We start from the raw sequence: 22343 nt of genomic DNA on the forward strand, positions 1-22343 counted from the left end.
ATTTTAATTCAGCCCCACCCTCAGGTCCACGCTTGCAGTCAACACGAATAAACTCGTCTTCAGGATGACGCGCGATGGCGCGGGTCTCCCCACGTCATCGATTACTGCGTCCTTTGAAGGTTCAAAGGTGCGTCAGATGAAAAAGGAGAGGAGAAGAGAAAAAGCACATTTGATATTCTCCGACATCTGAGGCTCCCGGGCCCAGGGGTTTGATGTCAGGATAGTAAAACAACTGCTTCAAGGAGAGGCGCGTGGAGAGCGTCTTCCATGGCCGCGGCTCGTCCTCCTTGAGGGAGGTGCCGGCTCCTGCTTGCAGTCAGGGTGGAGCCCACAGAAGCCATTTGATAATGAAGGGGGCTCAGGTCCCTGCCATGGACCGACCAGGCCAGTGGGGCACCCAGATCCTCTGTGCACCTGCCCCCAGGACATGGCACGTGGACTTCACTTGCTTTTCCAACCTCTCCATGTTGAACTCAGCAACTTTCCAGCAGGAAAACATCTTTGAAAACCCGGGCTTCTGGAGCACCAGGGCGCATTTTCTGAGCACTTGCTATGAACTGCCCCGGGTCTTGCCAAGCGTTTCTCCTGGGATACTCCCCGGGCTGGGGACGCGGGGTCCTTACTCTCCCAGTGGCAGGTGCCACACAGTGAGCCCAGGCATGTTACAGTCTGTAAACAAGTCAAGATGGTGCCTGGCATTTTGCCAGAGGGAGTGGTTTGTGAAGTAACGCCAGGGAGCCATTAAGTGTGGAGATTCCTTATTGGTTGACTGCTGTATCTAGTTTATGTTAATTAAGATAAGCTGTGTGGAGTGTGTATATACCCCTCCTGTCCTACAATAAACGGCTCCCACTCCTGCTGTATCAATGTACACAAGTTGCTCGTCACCCCCCCGGTTATTTTGCTGCAGCCGGACTGCGGCACAGGCACACACTTCTGTCAGTGGAGGGGAGGACTCACACCCAGGACGTTTTTGGTGGTGCCAGGGCTGTTGCCCATCTATCTCCCCCACCTTTCCAAGTGACTATGGCAGTTACTGAAAGAAGGTGATGCAAGATCACCAAGCCAGCGGGTGACACCTTTGTTCTTTTTCTGGTTAAGGAGCACCATCCTCAATATATACTAAGAGTGTGACTCTCACTGCCCTGCCCCCCTCCAGCTGCCACCACCCTGGTAGCATTTCCTGTGGCCTGGGCCGCTGCACAGTCCTCCTGATGGGTCCCAGCTTCCGACCTTGCTCCTGCATCTGGACCCCTCTCCCCGCCAGCCCCCGTGATGCCACCCCTCCGCTTCACAGCCCCCAGTGGGACCTCTGGAGCTCTGAGAGAGACTCGTGCCCTTGTATTGGCCTACAGTGTGCTGTCCCGTGCCCCTGTCACCCCTGCTCTGCTAAGCCACTCTCCCTCAGCCCAGCTGCACTGGTGTCCTGGGCTGCCCAGCCACCTTCCCACTCCAGGCACTTACGCTGCTCCCTGCCCAGAAAGTCCTGGAGACAGCTAGAGTTCCCGTGTGGCTTCCCACTGTGGCTCCAGTGAATGATGCCAAACGTGTGGCTAGGAGCAAATCTATCTGTTATAGTTCTGTCCTGGGGGTCAGAGGTCCTAGAAGGTCCCAGCAGGTGGACTCAAGGTGGGGGCTGGCTCCTTCTGAGGCTCTGCGGGAGAACCGGGTGCCCTCCTTTCCCGGCTCTGTGGGCCACCTGCCTTCCTGGACTCACGGCCTTCCTCCCTTCATGGCAGCCAGGGAGAATTTCCCAGTCTCTCTGACCCCTGCCTCCTGCCTCCCCTATAAAGATGCATGTGATCACGTTGAGCCCCTGGAAAATCCAGAGAGTCTCCCAATGCCACGGTTCTTAACTTAGTCACCTTTTAATTTTGGCCCTGAAGGGCAACCTGCTCATAGGTTTCAGGACTCGGATGTGGGCATCTTTGAGAGCCCTTACTCTCCCTACCACTCAGCTCCTCCATTTCACTCAGATTGGTATTTCCAAGTGCCCTCCTATATGAGGCCGGCCCCAGCCACTCCACTTAAATTTCTGAAACAGTTATCCTTAACTTCATATCCTCTGTGCTTTAATCCTCTCTTTTTGCAATAGAATGACCTAATGTACTATACCTATATTTATTTTTGTTTTTATTTGTCTCTTCCACTAGAGTGTAAGCCCTGTAAATTCAGGGATTTGTGTCAATATTCCACAGCTGTATCCCTTGTGCCCAGCCAAAGACCTGACATATACTCGGTGCTCAATAAATACCATCTTTGTGGAATAACTTATATCTTTACCATGAACTGAAACCCAAAGGATCTTAATCATATTAAGAAATGAAAAATGAGAAAGAATGTAATCAACCATGATTCACTGACTCCTTATTATGTGACTTCCATTAGTTAAATGGTGTGTGAAATACAAAATTGTATCAGAAAAGCCATCAAGCTGCCATGTATTGTGGTGAAGGTTGTGCACTGCACAAAAGTTCTAGGTGGAAGTGGGTGAAGGATGAAATTCACCCTCTGTTCTGTAGCCATATATCCATGGGGGCTGGATTCCCCCCGTCCCCCAAAGGGATAATTGTTTCTAACTCACATGAAGGTACTGGCCAGGGTGACCTACCCTGGGATTATTCAGTTGGCTGAGCTGGCTCTACGTTCTCACTTCAGTGAGGTATTAAAGCTCATTAGATCAGCAAGATTAGGCCATGAAGGAGGGAAAGAACCCAGAAGAGGTGGAAAAAGGCTGTTTCAGGCCTGGCCGATGGTGAAGGGGACCACAGGAACACTGGGGTCCGCCCAGGACCAGGAACTGAGCTCAGCCTCTGCCTGCTGTACAGAGACGCCAGACCTGAAGCTGGGAACTGCGGTTTCTGATTGGGAAAGTCACTACCCCTCCCTGAGGATCGGTTTCCTTGCCTCTGAAATGGGCGAGATAACCCTGACCACACAGTGAGGTCTTCCCTGACCCCAGTGTCCGAACGGCATGACACAAACTTCCTCCCTCCTCTGCTTTGGTCCCCAGCCCTCGGCACCATCTAACAGGCCACGTCATTTTCACTTGATCACTCTTGTCCCTCTCTGTCCCCATCAGTACACACAAGTCATAGGGCAGGGATTTTTTCTTTATCTTTCTCATTTGCCACCTAACCCTAGTAAACCAGAGCAGCTCTTGGCACCTGGTTGTGCCCAAGCAACGTAGGCATCGAGTGAGTGATGAATTAATCTAGTTGAGGAGAGAAAATGAGCCTATGTGGAGCCATGGAACCCACCGGGATGCTCGGTGGTGTTTCCTGACTGTGAGCAGAAACAGAGACCCCTAGGGTTAGGGTGTCGGGTGGGCGCAAGGCTAACGTGGCCTGGATGGCGTGGCAGGCCACGACAGGAGCTCCAGGTAGGAAACTCAGAGTCGACAATACCAACAACTCACCCCACCAGTCCTCCCGCACGTCAGGCCCGGCCTCGGCACTCCACAGGTAAGTAAGTGATCTCAGTTAGTATTCAAATCAGCATTTTAGGAGTTGCCGGCCACCATCAGCTTCCGGACGGTGGAGAAGCTGAGGCACAGGCAAGTTATATGCAAGGGACGGTTCCAAGTTCAAGGACAGGAGGGCTTGGAAGAGTGTCAGGGCCGTCATTCTACAGATCATAAGGAAAGGAAGGGCTTAGCTTCTAGAATCTTCTCATTGAGTAGTGGGGCAGTGAGATCACGCGCAGCGTTTTGCTTCCTTGCTTCCTGTGTCTGGCCGGGCTGCCGTGTGGTCTGCACTGGTCTGTGGCCTCCTCCCTTTCACCTGAAAGAGTTCCCATCTTCTGGGAGACACACGGGGTGACTCCAAAGGGTAGATCAGTATTAAAGTGCCACCTAGAGGTTCAGCTCTGAGATCAGGGGCATTTTCTGTCATGATAACTGCTCTCTCTAACCCTGAGGCTGGGAGACCAGTGCCCTGAAAGGAGGATCCTCTGTGTCCAAGATGGAGTGTCCACTTTCCCCTTTTGTGGGCTATTTCAAACAGAGCTGCCCATTGGTCTGGCTCCGGCTGTACTTGGCTTCCATTTTCTGTAAAAATCAGCTCACAACAGTGGTTGAAGTTGTGACTGTTAACCTGATGGCCTGCATTCAAGTTCCAGCTCTGCTGATTACGACAATATGCTCTATGATTAATAAATGTCTAGAGAATAGCCCTGGCTGCCTCATAAGGTGGTTGTGGGTCTAGGATGAATGTGTGTGTACAGACACATAATAGCAAACACTTAGAGCACTGACTTTGTTAAGCACCTACACTTTGTACACACTCATGTTACATCTATTAGCCCAATTTCTCACAAATCTTGGAAGACAGATAGAGTCTACTTATTAAATGCAACTTTATGTGCATGTGGGGGTGAGTGTCTGCACACCCACACACATATGTGTGTATGCAGTGCTTTTCAGCTGTTAGACATGACTTTTCTTTTAGGGTATATTCCCTACTGGTGTGCTTTCTGCACCTGAAACGATGATCATCAATGGCTCAAGGAAGAAACTACCAATTATAATCACGCGCGCACTCCGGCTCATCTTCCTCTAACTCTTCTCAGAGTTTACATATTCTGTTTCCACACTCTTGATTTGCCCCTCAGGGTGTTTCTTGTCATAATCAAATTTCTTTGAACCAGAAAAACAAAATCCCAAGAGCCAGTAAGGGAAAAAGAAACACAGTGCCCTGAGGAGCGAAGATAAGGAGGACTGTGGATTCCCTGTCACAGACCATGTGACTCAGGAGACAGGGGAGAAAGGCTTTACGAGATTGAAAGGGGGGAAGTTAACGCCGAGTTCCATACCCAGCGCAAATATCTCCCCAAATTAAGGGTGAAATCATCAATACTTTGGGGATATACAATGCTGAAATAACTTGTCACTAAAAGACCTTCACCATAAGAGGTGTGAGCCAACCGTCAGCCCCGAGGAAAATACCCAATGGAAATACAGATCTCCACGAAGCAATAAGGAGCCCAGGGAACAGGGGACATGGGGTAAATATGTTTTCTTTCCTATTTTTTTATATGTCTCTAAAAGACAGTTGCTTGTTTAAAATAAAATAGTAACAATATGCTGGAGCATTTGCCACACAGGACGAAGCAAGCTGCATGGTGGCAGCAAGGCGAGGATGCAGGGGGATCGAGGGCCACCGCATCAGCTCCTCGCTCTACACCGCAGGGCCCAGGTAGGATTTGAAGCCGACCACAACACAGTAAAGACGTCTGCTCCAAGTTTTAAAGAAACCACCACCAGACAAAGCAAAGAAGGTTTCCTGAGGCCCTGCTCCTCAGCGTGGCCCCACGGACCACCTGTTACTATCCCGTGCCAGGTCTGTGGGCCCGTGCATCCCTCATCTGCACCATCTCCGCAGCAGCCCACCGTCTCTTCCCTCCTGCCCTACGTCCTCGTCCTCCTCCAGTCCAGCTGTACACCTGTATGGAGCAGGGATTATGAAACACTGTTTTTCAACAGTTCCCTTTAAGGAAGCGCATAGTAGGTGGTCAGGGATGTCATGGTTGGGGTCTGGAATGTACCCGAGGCTCATAAATAAGGCCACGCAATAATGTTCAGAGGTGAGAAGACTGGATCATGGGAGCTCTGACTTGCTTTGGGTGGATTAGTGATTTAAATGAGATACTGGGAGACAAAAACTACAGGCAGGGGGAAATTATAGTGGTGAAACTGGAGGCAGGTCTGGCCTGGCTCGGTCTGTCCCTCGTCCCTCCTTACCTGCCTGCTCTCTCTTCTTCCTGGCTGCAATGAGCTAAGCAGCTCTCCCCCACCAGGCTTTTCTGCCATGATGTTCTCCCTGATCTCAGGTTCTAAGTAATGGAAATAAGTAAGTAATGGAATCCGCTGACCGTGGATGGAAACCCCTGAGTCAAAATAAAATTTCCCTCCTCTAACTTGCTTGTATTTTGGTCGCAGCAATGAGAAGCTGACTAACACGTGGATATTTGTTGCTAGAAGATGTGAACGCATGAAGTGCTGCTCTTCTTTGCTTGCAGTGTGACCTACCGTCCTCCTAACCTGACATCCAAGGCCCTCTCAAATTGGAGCTCTGACAACTTTCCTAATTCCCTTTTCTACTGGAGTGATGGCCTTTAGATTGAGCGCCGCTGCCTGCTGGCCACCGAACAGGTCTATGATTTCCTTCCTTTGTCTTTCCCTGTAGCAACCCTCCCACTTGGAATGCTCTTCCCAAGAGGCCACTGGCTCTGAAGCCTTCCCTGGTCATTTCAGGAAAGTAGTGGAAGTCAGGGAGGGAGGCCTTACCACCCAGGCACCCAGCGTGCCCCTGGACACTAGTGGGAGATGGGCTGCTCCCGGGAGGCTGCCCCGAGCCCTGCCCTGGTGACTCGGCTGCAGTTGTGAGATGGCTCATTATTCTACCGACGGCGACCGTGTCGACATCAATTCTTCAACTTTTCATCTTGCAAAGTCTTATTAAAAAAAACTAGAAGAGCAGTGTAATATATGGCAGCAACCCTATAATCTCGGCCTCTCTCAGGTCTTTATAAGGGATAAAAAAAAGGCAAAACTCACAGGGGAAAGATCAGCATTACAAAAGATTAGAAGCAATTGAAGAGTATTTGAATTCCAGGGTTGTGCATGCTGATCACGTGGGTTTTAACAGGTCTAGGCTGTGCGCGTGCAGAGGCAGGGATTTCTCATTCGTTAGACTCAATGCACTCTTTAATGATAAAAACAAAGGCAATCGCATCTCCCTCCTCTACTCTAATACTGATCTTTTTAAGCAAAACTGAGTTTTTTTCAAGGTGAAGCAGTTTTTCCAAGTCACACAGAGGAACAGTGCCAAGTGAGGCTGCTATTGATTTGAGACTGTATCAATGTTCCTCCAGAAGGACACTCAATCTTCACATTATCAAAGGACAGGATTAAGATCATTTTTTTTTTTTATTTCAAAGACGATCAGAAGATTTTTTAAAAGTGAGACTTTGGTAGGTCTCCGACTTTCAAAGACATGGGCACCCTTTCCATTCAACAGAAACTCAGATATGAAAGCCCTTGAGTCAAAATCATCCACTATCAACTGGACAGTAGTCTTGAACTTTTCTTGTGGGTGACCAGGAGTGAAAGACAAATAAGACCCATAATGTTCACGGTGTCATTAACACAGGCCGTCTCGTTGCTCCCCGTCCTGCATACAGGTCTGGTCGGTCAGTCCAAGGGAATTCAACCCCAGTTGACGCGCTCTGCACTGGCACAGGCCTGTAAAGCGCAGGCTCTCATAGTACGGATTTAAATCAGACTTTGCTGAGACTCTCAGTCCTGAAAATTGAAATCATGGGTCGTGGTGGCAATAAAGTACTCACGAAATGCAGTCACAGCCCAGGGATGATTTTTCTGTAACTGCGCTTTCATTTGTGCGCTTGGTCTTTCAGCTTTGGTGCAGAGCGGATGCTCGCCATCACTGGTTACAGTAGGAATGGGGAACCGTCAAAGTGTGCCCATCTACCTGCTGACCTCTGACCATACCCTCTCTCTGGGGTGATGTTTGATATGTTCCTCTTTGGTCCCTGGGCTGCTCTCAGAGGGGTGTGGACCTAGATCACAGCTCGAGGTGGTGGGTTGCTGAACTCCTGAGACCTGACTAGGTGAGAAAGGACAAAGTCCACACCTCGCCCTGGTCCACGGTGATGGCAGGTACAGGCTGATGCCCTTAGGGAGGCACACTGGCACCTCTGCATATCCCACCATTCTTCACCTGCAGAGTTCCAGACCTGGGAGCTCAACGTGTCCCCACTGCATTGTCCCTGATGTTTGCACCTTTCTCTTGCGGCCGCTTCTTAGAAAGAGGCCTGGCCTTCATAGAACACTAAAGTACTCTGTTTGCAGTGAGCTCAAACAGATCCCCTGAAAGTGACATCACTCTCGCATTTCTCTGTACTTCTGACACTTTTTTTGAACCTCTCAGCATTTTCTCGAGTACTGCCTGCCTCTGACTGCTTCTAGGAGAAGATCCATTTTGGAGCTGCTGTGCTTCCTCCCACAGGGCTGATCACAGGGACTCAGACACGACACACTGCTCAATAAAAGCTTAACGAACCCTACCCTCCGAATTCACGATTCTGGTTCCATTAACTAAGGTGTACCTGTTTTTGCAGTGAACAAATCGATGAACCTGCACTGAGCATCTATTATATGCCAAGGATTTGGGCCAGGTGTGTTGAGGCCCAAGCATATTACAAAACCTCAGAGAAATCACAGTCTGCTGGGGGATAAAAGTAATGGAAATACAACATGATGAGACACAAAGTTCGCAACTTTACAGAGAGTTTTTAATGAGAGAATTTGTTAGTATCTACCAATGGAGCAGGGGTAGGTGTAATCCTCCTGGGGGAGAAAAGTACTTTGTCACTCATATTAAAGTACTGCTAGCACGTGGTGATAATAACTGCAGGAATTCATTCAGTTTTATTGTTAATTTTTTGTTGGCACCTGGGTTGGATCTCTCCTATACTACTACCCTGCTGATAGCCTGGGGGGAATGATTATTGAGTTGGAAGTTTGAGGAAGGTTGGGTGATGTGAAGAAACAGGAGATGATGTATACCGTCTCTTTCCTACTCCTTCAAGTTACATTGGTTCCTGAAATTAGCCTCATGTAAGAATTTACACCACTGTAATTGGCAAACAGAACCAACTGTGTGGTTTTCTTTCTTTCTTTGGGGAGAGCTGGTTTTAAAACATTTGATAGCACATTATGAAGAAACCTTCTCAAGTTGACAATGAAGTTCATTTTGAGGGAAAGAATACTATTTTTCCAGAAGAAGGAGAAGAGATATACTATAGATTACGGACTACCTCTCTGATGATTAATTCCACAGGAGCACCAAGATAATGATTGTCAAAGTAGTCTTTGGCAACTTATAGAACAACTACTATCAGGAGCGCCATTGTCCTAAAATGTATGGGTGGAGTTAATCCTTTGGATTGTATATCCATCAAGGAAATGCTTTTGCATGCTACTCCTTGACAAGTCGGAATGAAGGTGCCCACTGAGTCTGAATGCATTTCACAGGGAGGGGCGGGGTCGCTGACCATGCAGAACTCCCATGAGAGCATGCCGGGTGGCATCGTGAAGTCTTCACTCCTGCAGCTGCTGAGATGTTGGCAGCCAACAGCCGACTGAAGGACTTGGCCTCTGCTGAGGACAGCCACTGCCCAGGACTCCACGCTGCCCAGGAGATCCTACCTTCCCTGACAAGTCCAAACAGAGGTATAAAATTTCAGCTCCTGGGAACTCTGAGGGTTTCCCATGGAGTTAGTTGACGTCTCTGTTGTGAGTGTATCATAGGCCAACTTCCTCCTCCTCCCAGCCCTGTATCTTTCATGCCAAGAACAGCAGGTGCTATTCCTGAGAACACTTCCCCACGCTTCCTGTATGCCAACCACCACAAAGAGACCATTTCCTGGGACTCCACCTGTAACAATAAGGAGAGCCACGCAGGGGCCAGAAGCAATCAGAAGTCTTTACACGTGGCACAGCCCAGATAGGCTGGACTTGTCCAGGGGCTCACTTCCCAGCTTCCCCTGCTGAGCGGGAGCCCTGTAACTGGAACTCTGGAGTTATCTATGAGAGTGATGGAATTAGTTATCGACTAATCTATCCTGTACCCGTAAGAAAAGGCTCAAATATCCTGACCTTAAAAACAGGTCTGGCCCTTGGCTCCATCTTACCTGTCTTCAAAAGCCCTGCTCAAAGTCCTCTTCTTCCATGGGACATGTCTGTAGCTCCTCTCTCTGGGATCATAGTCATCCTGCTTAATCATTTTTAGCCATTGCTTTCTGCCTCTCTCTCGGGGGCTTCCTCTTCTCACAGCGTACTGTTGCTCGGGCTCTGGGGATTTGTTTTCCTTGGTAATTTTGGCAGCCATTCCTTTCCTTGTGCTATATATTGTTCTTGACTGGGAATCCCCTCAAAAGGCCCTGGGAAGTAGGTAGGAGGTAAAAGCTTCCAGTGAATTCATGAATGAGGACAGGCATGGAAGGGACCATTACTTTGGCTTACTTTCCATGTCACTGGTAAGAAGTCAGCATATGAAAGTAGCTTAGTGCTTCTTCGGGAAAAGTCCACGTGTCCAGCTAGAAAGATTCACGTCACAGGGTCAACTATCCCAATAGTGTAAGAAGTGCTGGGACACGGAGACACGCAGGGGATGGAGAGAGGGAACAAGAACTTCACCCTCACCCCGTGCAGGCAAGGTGCGGCAGCAGGTAAGGGTCAATGAATACGGCAGTCCCTGCCAGAGCAAGTGGGCGACGATGGAAAGGAACAGAACAATGGATTCCACAGGCCTCCTCGCCTCCCATCCCCATCAGCAGATACAGATGCTTCCCCACAAAGCGGAGAACACTTTAGCTGCTGTGCAAAGCTTGGGAAAAACACCTTAATTTTCTTAAATAAAACAATTCTTCCCAACTTGTTGACCTCCACCCACATCATTTATTGAGAAATGTTACACACAAATTAATTGCTAGATGTGAGAGCTCATGGGAGAGCCTATATTTTCTGGGTGCATTTAGAGAAGGAAAGTTTCCAACTCTGGGACCACAGTGGATGTGTTTGTAAAAGGCTGAACGTGCCTGGTTTTCCCATAACTTCAAACACACAGAGAAAACAGAATTACACAGCCAATGAGAGGGACGGGAGCTTTACTTTTAAAGTGGCCGAGAAAGAAAGTGGTAGTAACAAAAGAAGAAAGAAAAAGACTCACAAAGGAAGACCGATGACGCCTGTTTAAGGCTTTTATCGATTTGCACTATTTTATTATATCAGTGTGGTGCTCGAAAGGAAGTAGGGCTGACAAGTTAATGAACTCTAGTTAGAAATTTCCAGATGAAGCTGAGAATGGCATTAGCACCTGCCTTGTCCTAATCATCCGAGACCTTGCTGGTGAAAGCGTCTTGATCATTACGAGGGAGCCCAAATGATCTGCACTAACAACGACCATCCGTCAAATTCTAAGAGGCAAAGGTTGTGCAAACCAGTGGTGCGGGAAGCCGTAGCACATGCAAGACTCGAATTACAGAGCCAGGTTCTGGTCCTTGTTCTGCACTGAATAACTGCGTCACTTTCGGGGGAGTCTTCTTAATCTTTCTGAGCCTGAAATTTGCTGCCCTAACCAAGGAATAACAATGTCAATTTTGACAGGCCACGATCAAGGAGGGCTGTGCCAAGCGGCCCGGAGCGCTCACTGTTTCATTACCTGGTATCCATAGAAAATGTCGAGATTCTTTGGGCTTAGTGAAATTATTTGTGAAATTATATTTATAAACATGCAGTTGTAATGGATGCATTTATCCTCAAAAGGCTTGAGAACCACTGCTTCAAGCTTTGGGGAGTAAAGGTGTCTTTTTTTTCCCCTTTCTGATCTTATAAGTTTTTAAATGAATCATCAAACATATAAAATGTATTAAACACCTACCCTGTGCCAGTCACTGGTATAGATACTAGGGACACAGTAATGAACAAAGCAGCAAGAACATTCCTTCCTCCGAGAAACTGATATTCTAGTGGGTGGATTCTTTATGCTAACCAATGGGGGGGGGGGCATGACTATCTAAGCGGTGTACTTGAGAATCATGTGAATGGAGAGCAATTTGGGAAGACTCTCCTGTGGCTTCGTGGGTGAGCTAAGAGTGAGGATCTGGCTTGACTGACTTCACCTTCAGTTGGCTCTCCCTCCAGATGCCCCAGGAAGGAAGGCAGCTGTGGGGATGACCGGTTGGCCAGGTAGACATAGAATGTGTTGGAGATTCTCATGGAGCGGCACCACACTCATTTGGCCACTGAATTTCTCCTAAGGGGAAACGTTCTTCCTGTTGAGTGAGAATTTATCCTAAGGACATAATTCCACACATGGTTAAAGATTACCCACTGCCCATGGCCACAGAAGATGAAGAAAGTGTGTGTAGAGAAAAGTATGTGCAAGCCAAAGAGGGGGAGAAGAAAAAGGGAGGGATGGAGAGAGAGAAGGAGGAGGAGGAAAGAAGAAAACAAAAATGGAACTCATTGAAATGTTTTGCAAAGAAAATGTGCTCTATCTTTGCAAATATTACGAGCTGTCAGCTAGAAGAAATACTGTACAGGCCTTAAAAGTAATAAACACAAAGCTCATGCAGCACCACAGAACATACCCATCCTATAATAAGTGGAAAAATCCAGTATAGATTTGTACGCACACATGTTTATATATGTGTGACACGCTTGGGTGAGAAATGAAAGGGTCTCACACAGGGCTTTGCTGGGGGATCATGGGCATTCCCCCCTCCCCAAATATCTTAAGTGTTGTTACAGATTTTACAACACGAACGCTTAAAAAGCACATGTTCCCAGATTTGCCTTTATTAGTCTGTATTATAATGAATGTTGAAGTCTGATCTAGAAACCAAATTTTCTTAGGAAATAAAGGGTCCAATTATTGTTCTAAGTGGTAATCACTGGCTTGTGCAGGGGGAGCAGACAGTCCGGGAAGACTCACAGGCAGATCTGACAGAGTCATGGAGGCTGAAGACTCTGCACTGGGAACGCGGCTGCCTACTGCTCCTCACTTGAACTTGAGCAGAGAGACAAGACTGTGGGAGCAGGTGCACCAGGGTGCCATGGTCTCACCCGCAGAACCTGCTGGGGCTGGGCTGGGGACAAGGAGGAGCCTGAAAGTCAGGCAAATGGGAATCCAGTGGGAGGGGAGCCAGGAAGTGGGCAGGTGGACAGTGTAGATGTGTGGAGAGGAATGACCCCCAGCCGAAGCCTTGCAGCCACAGGGTGCTGTGTGAGTCTCAGTCCCTGCCTGAGCTGGCCTGTCCGTGCCATGAACTTTAAATTTAGGAGTCCATTCCCATTCCACGCTCCCAGCTTTGACTTTGAGGGAGGCTGGAGTCCTGAACAGTTCCCTGATACCTTGATATTACAAATATGGTCCCTGGATATTGCCTGGGGTCTTGGTAGAAATGCTGTGTCTTAGAACCCCCTCAGAGATGGATCTTGTACAAGACAGCGGGTATTTTGAGTGGATATTTGAGATTCGCTCATCAACTTCAGTCTTGAAACCTTTGACTGTGTCTCTGTTAAGCTGATCCCTTCTCCTACGTCCATCCCTTAGAGCAAAGTCAGACAGAGAAGTGCCTGGCCAATGAGCCACCCCACTGTATCCCAGTATGCCTCTAGCCCATGTCAGATTGAGAATCAAGAGTGTCCCCTGCAGACAAACTCCCTCTATGCTCTGAACCCCTTCCATTCCTTCCCCTCCTCCAGGACAGGGACCAAGACATATGGCTCCCTGTTGAGGGGCAGGACGCTGCTCCAAATGTGGTCATGCTTGGGAAGGCAGAGCAAATGCCCCAAAGGTCCCCAGCCTGGGTGGTGTGCCAAAAGCTGGAAAGGGGAGCTAACTGCAGGAAGCGTCCTATGCACGACCATCTCTCAGGCTAGAAAGGCCTGGACATCCAGCAGGAGCTGAAAGAGGGAGGAGGAACAGGCCTTGCGTTGACCCATAAAGCACTTGAAGGTGGAATGCTAGTGACCAAACATGGGATGAGGGTTAGTGGGCTCCAGTTAACGCCTGGCCCCACCTTTCATGAGCTGAGAATCTTAGTCTACATGTCTGTGCAGTGGGGATGAGCCCCCTCATAGACAGCTGTGAGGGTGACCAGATACACACTTAGATCTTCATCTGTAGATATGGAAGGCAACTGGCAAAACCAGCCAGTCGTCAGAAAATGTGGCTAAAAGGACCAGATGTTAATATTAGACGTCGTGGGCCAGACTGTGTCTGCTGTAACTACCCAATTGTCCTTGTACCAAAGAAGCCAGTGACAATATCCAACAAATGGGTGAAGCTGTGTTCTTATAAAGCTTTATTGATAAAAGTGGGTGGTGGGCTTGTGGGCTGGGGCTGGGTAATCTCTGTTCTAAACTGCTGTACATATTGGTAATCATTACTTAAAAGCTCTCAATGATGTCAAGAAACCTGCCGTGGAGCTCATTCTTTTGCTTAAAACTATTTTCTAATCTATAAACTTTTCAAAATATCAGATGAACACACACAGAGCTTAAAAAATGCTGACCCATGGGAAGGATCCCACAGTTTTGGAGGGGTTCCGTCTGTGTGTTGACACCACTGAACTACAATCCTGTGAAGTGGGTAATAATAACCTGACTTCCTAGGACAGGCACCCAGGCTTGCAGTGGGATCCATTTTACCCAAGATCCTATCAGAAATGGCTGTAGCCCTAGTCCTGGGCCAGGACACACTTTATTAAGTTCTGGGCTTTGAGATGATGTTTACTGGGCAAGTGTCACCTGGAAATACGAGACAGCTACAGGAGAAGAAAGGGTATTGCCAACTGTGTCCAAAGAATGTCAATGGCCTGCTCCTTGCTCCATTGTTAAAGTGACAATCCTGACATTTAAAGTCAGAGCTCTGTGAGTTATAAGCACAGAAGGCAGCAGGGAGCACACAGCCATGAAATCAACGAGACACACTCGGCATCAGGAGCAATGAGACAGAGCAGAGCCCACCCGTGTCAGCCCGAGCTAAAGACGGAAGGATTGCCAGGGTCTCCCTGCCTCAAGCTAAAGGCGGCGTTCACATCTGAATTAAGGCCAAGTGAGAACAGCAGGTGCTCTCCAAGTACCTCTGCATGCCAGGTGAGGAGCTGGCCTCCCACAGGGAAGCCTTCCCAAGCAGGGCGCTGCCCCAGCGCAAGTGCTCAGGGAGGTAAGCCATGTTCCCTCCCCTGGGACCTGCAGGGGGGACCTGGTGTGCAGGGAGCCCACTTGTGAGATCCTCGCTCTGTGTTCAACAGCAGGTGCACCTCAGTGTTGACAACACATGCTCTCAGGTTTAGAAGGTCAATGCAAACATGAGAAGGTTAGCAAGTGATTGTGGGGACCCGCGAATGCTCCTGGCCGCATGTTGGGCGCCGTATACTCAGAAGGAGTGCAGAGTGTTGGAATCCCATTGTTTGGTCTTGGCCAGCATTTTATACACATTTCAAACCAATTACAATGGATCAGAATCGTATCAACAATGTTCATCTGGTAGTATTTCTCAAAGCAAATTCCATTAAGCCAAATTAAGTCACTGATCATTTTCTGCACAGCATAATTTCAAATTAGAAAAATCAAGTTTACATTGCTGAAATTATTTTCATCGGGATTAATTGTTCTTTATGTAAATTTGATGCCAATTATTTAATCCATTGATTTTATTTATTTATTATTTATTTATTTGCCTAATTAAATTTTACCAGTGGCAAGTTCTGATTTGGTAGGCTCTTTTTTTGTAACTTGAATTTACCAAATCCAGTTTTATCTTTTTGACAAGAACTCTTGATTCTCGCATCAATTTCCAGTCAATAAGAAAATTTCCTCAGGTTGGTTTAGGCCATTGTCATTTTGCTCTGTTCTCATTCTTTCTACTAAGTCTAATTTCTCATAGGGTATTTTTTGCAGTTTTTCCATGATGGCAGCAATATTTGATCTTTCCGTCAATTTTCCTTCCACAACAAATTTTACTGTGTCATTTTACCCAGTTTTATCTTGTCTATGTTATTCCTAGCAGCGGTATCATGAATTGGATTCAAGACAGTGGTGTGTACTTATTTCTTGGAGCGAATACTATCAGTGAGGCAGAAACAAACCCTGACTTCAAAGAACCGTCCAAATGCCAAGGCCAAAGCAGCAGTGTCAAAAGATCTTGCTTTGAAAATGAGGAGCGGGTATGGTGCCGAACCTGGAACCATGGGGAACCCAACTGGGATTGAACCAAGTGAGTAGCTCAGCTCCACTCAGCCCTCAGTCCAGGGCAGCTCCCCTGTGCAGCCATGAACCGTTTACAACGAGGTCTCACGGCGTCTCCACGGTGGCTCTCCCTGTTTTACAGATTAGGAAACCAAGTCTTAGCATTGCCCAGGATCACATACCTCATGAGTGGCAGACCTGGGAGTGGAACCCACAGCTCTCAGCCACCGACACGCTTCCCTGTCTGGACTTAAGCTTCCTCCGCGTTTGCTTGAGAAAAGGTCTTGACTGTCTTACGCTCTCAAGATCAGGTCTGAGAAAACCTCTCTTCATTTTGCCCTGGATTGACATGGATTGAAGACACCAGTGGCTGAGTTTGGTGTTCTGCTGTCATTTATCACTCAGGCCACCGTCTACCTATCCTGGAGCAGAGGAGGAGGCCCTGGTGCCCTGCATTCTCCTCCATTACAGCAACTGGTCACACTGCTCAGGTGTGGAAGGCCGCGATGATTTGAGACAAAAGTGTCTGCCTCTCCTAGTCAAAGGGTGATCTGGGACTGATGTGCTTTTCAGGGGCCACTAGCAACTCGTGAGGGTCAATACGTAAGAGAATGTTGAATATAATAACTACCCCCACCAATAGCCCCTTGCATCTGAACATGTAGCAAGCCCAAGAAGACAAGAAAACTGAACCAAGTTTCCCCAAATACATGCATGTGGCCGTATGACCACAGTGATGTCACCAGCTGTGACATTTGAATTCTGGTGGGGACACCAATGGGATGGCCACATCTTGCTGTTTCAGGTGACAAGGTTCTAGCCTATGAGACATGAGTGGCAGACCTCTTCCGGTGATTTCTGGCAAAGTTTTCTTAATGTGAAGAGGTCAAACACCACTGCCCACCTTTTTTCCTGATCACAATCTTGCTGATGTGACAGCTGGGTACACATCAGCCATCTTGCCACCATGAGGGGGCAAGTATGAGGGTTAAGGCCACAAGATGAAGCATGGTGGGATGAAATGGAGGAACAACTGACCTCCCCATGGTTCTGTGGAGCTGCTCACCCAACCCCTGGAGTGACCTGCTCTGGGACTTCTTGTTAAGCAAGGCAAACAGCCTGTACTTGTGGCAGCTCTTCTTAGCCAGGCCTGGGGTTTCCTGCAGCCAAACATCACTGGGTGACACACACTCATGTTGGTTGATCACACAAACACATTTCTCTCCATGATCCTGAACGTTAAGAAGACACTGCCTTCTGCAGACCCGTCGTGGTTCTCCTCCCCGACAGGTGCACTGAGAGGAAGTGGTCACACAGGGCTTCAGCTGCAGAGCCAGAGAATGCTTTGGGATGAAAATAAAAGGAAGAAAGGAAGAAAGGCAAGAAGAGGCCAAAAACACTCCTGACACCCCGTCAAAACCAACCTGCTTAAGTCCTAGATCCTTCCCTTGACTGCCCCCAGCTAAATCTGCCCCAGGCATATAGATTTTCCCCAGCCAATAATGCAATCAGGTGGCTCCAAACGTTTGTTTATGTGATCATTAGTTCAAAACAAGCAATTTATCTGATGTGAAAATGCCACCTTTGACACCTGAATTTACATCTGAAAATTGATTTTTGTCACACTGAGATTTGAGGACAGCCTCTTCTGGTGGTTGGCACCGTCATGGAATATGATAAAAATTATCGTGGGCCCACAGCAGCATGCTGAACTCACTGTGAATTTTCAGTCCCTAAAGAGCTGTAGTTGGTAAATGTTATTGATGAGACGGTGAGACTCCCTGGGGCCATCTTTCTTGATGATTTAATATTGACAACTCGACTTCATAAAATATGACTTGAGATAGGCAGAGGGCTGCTGTAATAGCTGGATTCCCTTCATTATATTTGGCTCCCTAATCAGATGATTAATATCAGGCATGTTAAATGACGCACGAGCTGCTAAGGTTAAGAAGGTTCTGAGCATCAAGGTGGAAGTCTCATCAATGCACGGCTCAGAGCTCACACTGAACAGAAGTTTCCTGCTATGGTTGGATGGAGTTTCTCTCTGGACCGCCGTAATTTCCAATACGAATTTCCTAATGGAGAGAACAACGGGATTTCAGTGGAACTGATGTGCTCTGTGGTGTTGGCCATGTCAGTAACCTCTGCAAATCTCAGTTTCCACATCCACCTGGAGAAGCATGTGGAGCTGCACGGGTGAGCTGTGTCTACCCACCCTGCTTCCTTCCGGTCTTGCCCTCATTTCCTTACACTCCTGCCTGTCATCAGTGGTCCTAATGTCTCCCGAAGAAGGTGACACCTTCAGCGACTGTACACAGACACCCCATTTGGGCTTTCCTCTCGAGGGTGCTTTGAGAACCAAGGAAGACACTGTATTTATAGCTGCGTCTCCCAGACCGACGCATTCCAATCACTGCTCTGTTACCAAAGTTTTTTNAAAAAAAAAAAAAAAAAAAAAAAAAAAAAAAAAAAGAGTCTAAACTCATCAATATCCAATTACCGTGTATTTAGTGATGATATTCAGAGAGCAGGATAGCACATCAGCTCCCGTTGTGGATCTGAGTCATTCTTATTAAGAATCAAGTTAATTACTCCCAAACTTATTGCTTATTTCCCCATAAAAAAAAATCTTACTAGAAAACTCTGTGGAAAGGGAAGACACCATTCAAAATACCATCTGGGAGTAGATACACCGTGTTTTTCCACTTGGCATGCCTTATAACACAGATGTGTGGATCCATTGCCTCTGTTGATACAGCAGCACCGAGTGCTCATGAGTATTGACCCCGTGGTTTAGGAACATTTTCTCATAGGTGATTCTTAGGCCAAATCTCCTGATTCTGTGCCTTCTCTTACATCCTAATTTTGGGAGGCACTTTCATCTCTGTGGCTTCTGCCCATTGCTGAAACTCAGAGAGACCTTTCTGAATCTAGAAAATGTTCATCTCCTCTACTACCTGGCTTGAGAGTTGATGCTGGAATGAGTTAAGGCTCTGGGGGCTATTGAGGTGGAATTAATGGGCTTGCATTTGAGAAAGATATATTTTGGGGAGATGATGGAGTAGAATGCTATTCATCAAATATTTGTCTCCTCCAAATTCTTATGTTGAAGCTCTACTCCCTAATGTGGAGGTGTTTGGGGGTGGGAGCTTTAGGAGGTGAGTGGATTTAGATGAGGTCTCCTAAATGGACTTAGGGTAGAGCTCTCATGATAGGACTGGTGTCCTCCTAGCAAAGTGAAGAGACCCATGTGTGCTCTCTCTCTCTCTCTCTCTCTCTCTCTCCTTTGTGAGGATGCAACAAGAGGCAGATATCTGTGAACCAAAAGGAGGGCTCTGAATCAAGAACCTGACCAGGACGGTGCCCTGATGGAGGACCTCCAGCCTCCACACTTGCATTTTATTTTATTTTTTCTAGTACTGGGAGTGGAACCCAGGCTCCCAAGTGTGCTAGGTGAGTACTCTACCACAGAGCTACATCCCAGCCTTCTGTCCACCCTCAACACTGTTCACACCGCCCAGTCACGGTTTCCTCTAGCAGCAGGCCCGAGTAAGACAGAACCTGGTGCTCTATCTAGAAGCCTGCTCACACCCTCTGCTCTGGCTCTAGGATGTGGCCCTTGGACGAGCCTGGATGGCCCTGCTCTATGTCCCAGCACCTGAGGCTCCCCTGTTGGCACAGTTGCGACCCCTCCCTCACTCCCTGCCACCTCTTCTCTACTGTTCAGCACAGGTGACACAGACCCTGTGTGCCTCACTCACGGGTGTCTCTATGAGGTCCTCTACGGTAGTTGATACGTAGTACGTGCTCAATCAGTACTAACGAAATGACTAGATTGATTTGAATCCACTTTCTTAAAGGACTCCGTGTGTCTCCCAAGGCGTCCTTCACTTAAGGACTGCAAAGTAGCCCACTAGCTTGGTGCAAAGGTTCTGACACCATCATGTGATGATTTCCCTGTGGCTTAGAGTGAGCCTCCACTCGCTGTGCTTCTCTGTGCTGAGGGGTGCCTCTCTCATTTCTCAGTGCTGCACAAGACCCAGTGGGCTTCTCTTACGTTACAGCAGCAGACCCTCAGCTGATCCAGGTGGCCACGGGACTGTTTCCTCACCCTGTCTGAACCTCAGTTTTCTCATCTTTACAACGGGACTGACAATAGGGTCTACCACACAGACTGGGTACCAGGATTGCTCTTGGCAGCCATGGTGCATGCAGAGTGCCTAGGGGCACACCTAGCTCATTAGAAGGCGCATACACACACACACACACACACACTTATTTATTCATTCAGTAAAATACATGGCATGGGAATGAGGAATAGAAGAAAAATCAAGTTTTCTCTACATTTTTTATACATGGGCATCTAAATATTCCTGGGTTTGGGTTCCCAGTCTCAGCAGTTGGGCATGAATAGCTGGCTGTTTCTTGCAGTCTGAGAATTGTAGCTGCCCTGACTCAGGGTCAAGCCTTGGGCCCTGGACGAAGGGCGCTTCCCACTGTGGATGACCGTGGAGAGCACTTCATCATTAAGACACTTGATGCTCCAATCTGCAAAAGGCAGAGCCTCCTTGACCTTTGCCCAGGCCACAGGACTGCTGTGGGGATCTTAATGAAATAACTGTGATGAAGCACTTCACCTTCCTTAACAGGGATGAGGCCGATATGTCACTTTTATTAGTCCAAATAGGAAAGTACTCTAATGAGCATTCAGCTTCTGAAACGTGCTACTTGAGTTGGCCTGGTTGACATTATGCAGTAAGCACCAGGTTTCAAGTAGAAATAAGGTGGTTTTGTAAAAAATTCCTTCCAGAGACTTTTATATAATATAGACACATAACTTTCTCTGTTTTCCAGAAACCACGAGTCACCCAAATACCAATGTATTGTTTAGCATATTATGTAACCATTAAATCATGTTCTCAAAAACGACTTGAGTAATATAAATCCTCACGATATATTTATTTATAAATATAAAAAGAAGCTCATTTGCATACATACCGATTGTTTTCCAGTGTTTTATTTGTATGCTTATGAGCGGGGGCAGCCAGGTAATGACAACAGCAAGGACAACGGGAAGAGCAGACTGATCTTCAACTTGAATTAGTCAGAGCTGTGCCAGGTGCTCTAACTATGGTCCCTTCGCGCAGCTTAGTGGAGGGGTTATTTCTTCGTCTCAGCAAAGCACCTCGCTGTTGCTGCTGCTGTCATCCCACTTTACAGATGAGCAAACTGTAATTCAGAACACTTGTCCCTTGCTTCCATGTCAAATCCAGTATGGATGAGAGTGAGGTTGATTTTATGTCAAAGTCATAGCAGAAAACAATAAAAATAATGAATAACCATCAACATAAGACAATGTGAATGAATGATATGCCCTTAGAATGGCATATTCTGAAGCCATGGAAAATGCCAGGGCTGGAGACCCTCCCCCTGGTTTAAAACTGGGGACATCCTACCTGGCCAGTGCTCTGAGAGACACCAGCTATAAACACTTAACCATGTATAATCAACCCTCTGTGGGGCCCGGAGAGTGAAGTGTAAAGTATGAAGGAACTGGAGGGGAGTTAATGCTGAGGGAGGTGACACAGAGACTTCCCCATTTCGTAGCTGTCAGCTGACAGTAGGGCCACCATTGCTAGGTGGGAACTAAATCTCTGACTGAAAACTCAGTCTTGCGGTCTCAGAGAAGAGAGGACAGTTAGGGCAGCATCCACTGGGGGGTAAGTGGGGAATCTCCAGATAGGAAAAACTCCAGAGCAGGGAGCCCCACTTGTGGGCATAAACCGTACCCCCAAACTCTGTGAATGGTGACCCCTGGACAGGCATGCGTGGGAGTCCCCAAGCATCTCTATTTAAGTTGACACTCAGCTCAGGCATAGAGTGTGAAAGTGTGAGTTTAAAAACAATCAAAATTCTCTTTGAGAAAGAATCCCGGTTTTCTAAAACACATCACTTGTGATGTTCACAACATAATCCAAGATTTACTTGACCTAAAGAAAAGCAACAAGAAAATGTGACCCATTCCTAAAAGAGAAGGCCATCAATGGAGACCAAGTCTAATGCTATGAAGATGCTGAAATTAAAAACCAACAAATTGAAAATAGGCATAACTGTTATCAAAGACACAGAGGAAAATATATGTATAATAATAAAGGGATAGGAAATTTCAGTAGAAAAAACAAAAATAAATAAAATTTTAAAAATAGAAATTAAAAAGAATAAAATAAAATATTCACTGATTGGCCTTAGTAGCAAAATGAAAATGAAAGTATATTGTCTGAATACAAACCAATAGAAATTATTAAATAGAAAAAAAAAAACAACCCACAAGAACATTGCTTTCCAAGGACATCTGGGACAATATCAAAAATTCTAACATGGATAATATTTGTTCCAGGGATGAGGGCAAAAAAAAATATTGAAACTATCACTATATAGTTAGTGGGTGAAGATTTCTCAGAAATAGTAGAAAATATAAATGTACTTATTCAAAAGAACATCAATCTATAATCCTAGTTATTCAAGAGGCTGAGACAGGAGGATTGCAAGTTTGAGGCCA

At 47.1% G+C, this 22343-nt stretch overlaps 1 protein-coding gene and 1 long non-coding RNA gene across 3 annotated transcripts in view; one reads left to right on the plus strand and one right to left on the minus strand.

The window, feature by feature from the left end:
* Cdh13 (cadherin 13) overlaps positions 1 to 22343 on the minus strand; it is a 1261125-nt gene that overhangs the window by 485525 nt on the left and 753257 nt on the right. The window lies entirely within an intron of this gene.
* Positions 1382 to 22148, plus strand: LOC125613063. Its single transcript, XR_007343562.1, has 2 exons — positions 1382 to 18213; positions 18258 to 22148. It is a non-coding gene; the product is annotated as an uncharacterized LOC125613063 (long non-coding RNA).

This window comes from Marmota marmota, unplaced genomic scaffold, assembly GCF_001458135.2.
Source record: "Marmota marmota marmota unplaced genomic scaffold, marMar, whole genome shotgun sequence".
NCBI classification, from domain to species: Eukaryota; Metazoa; Chordata; class Mammalia; order Rodentia; family Sciuridae; genus Marmota; species Marmota marmota.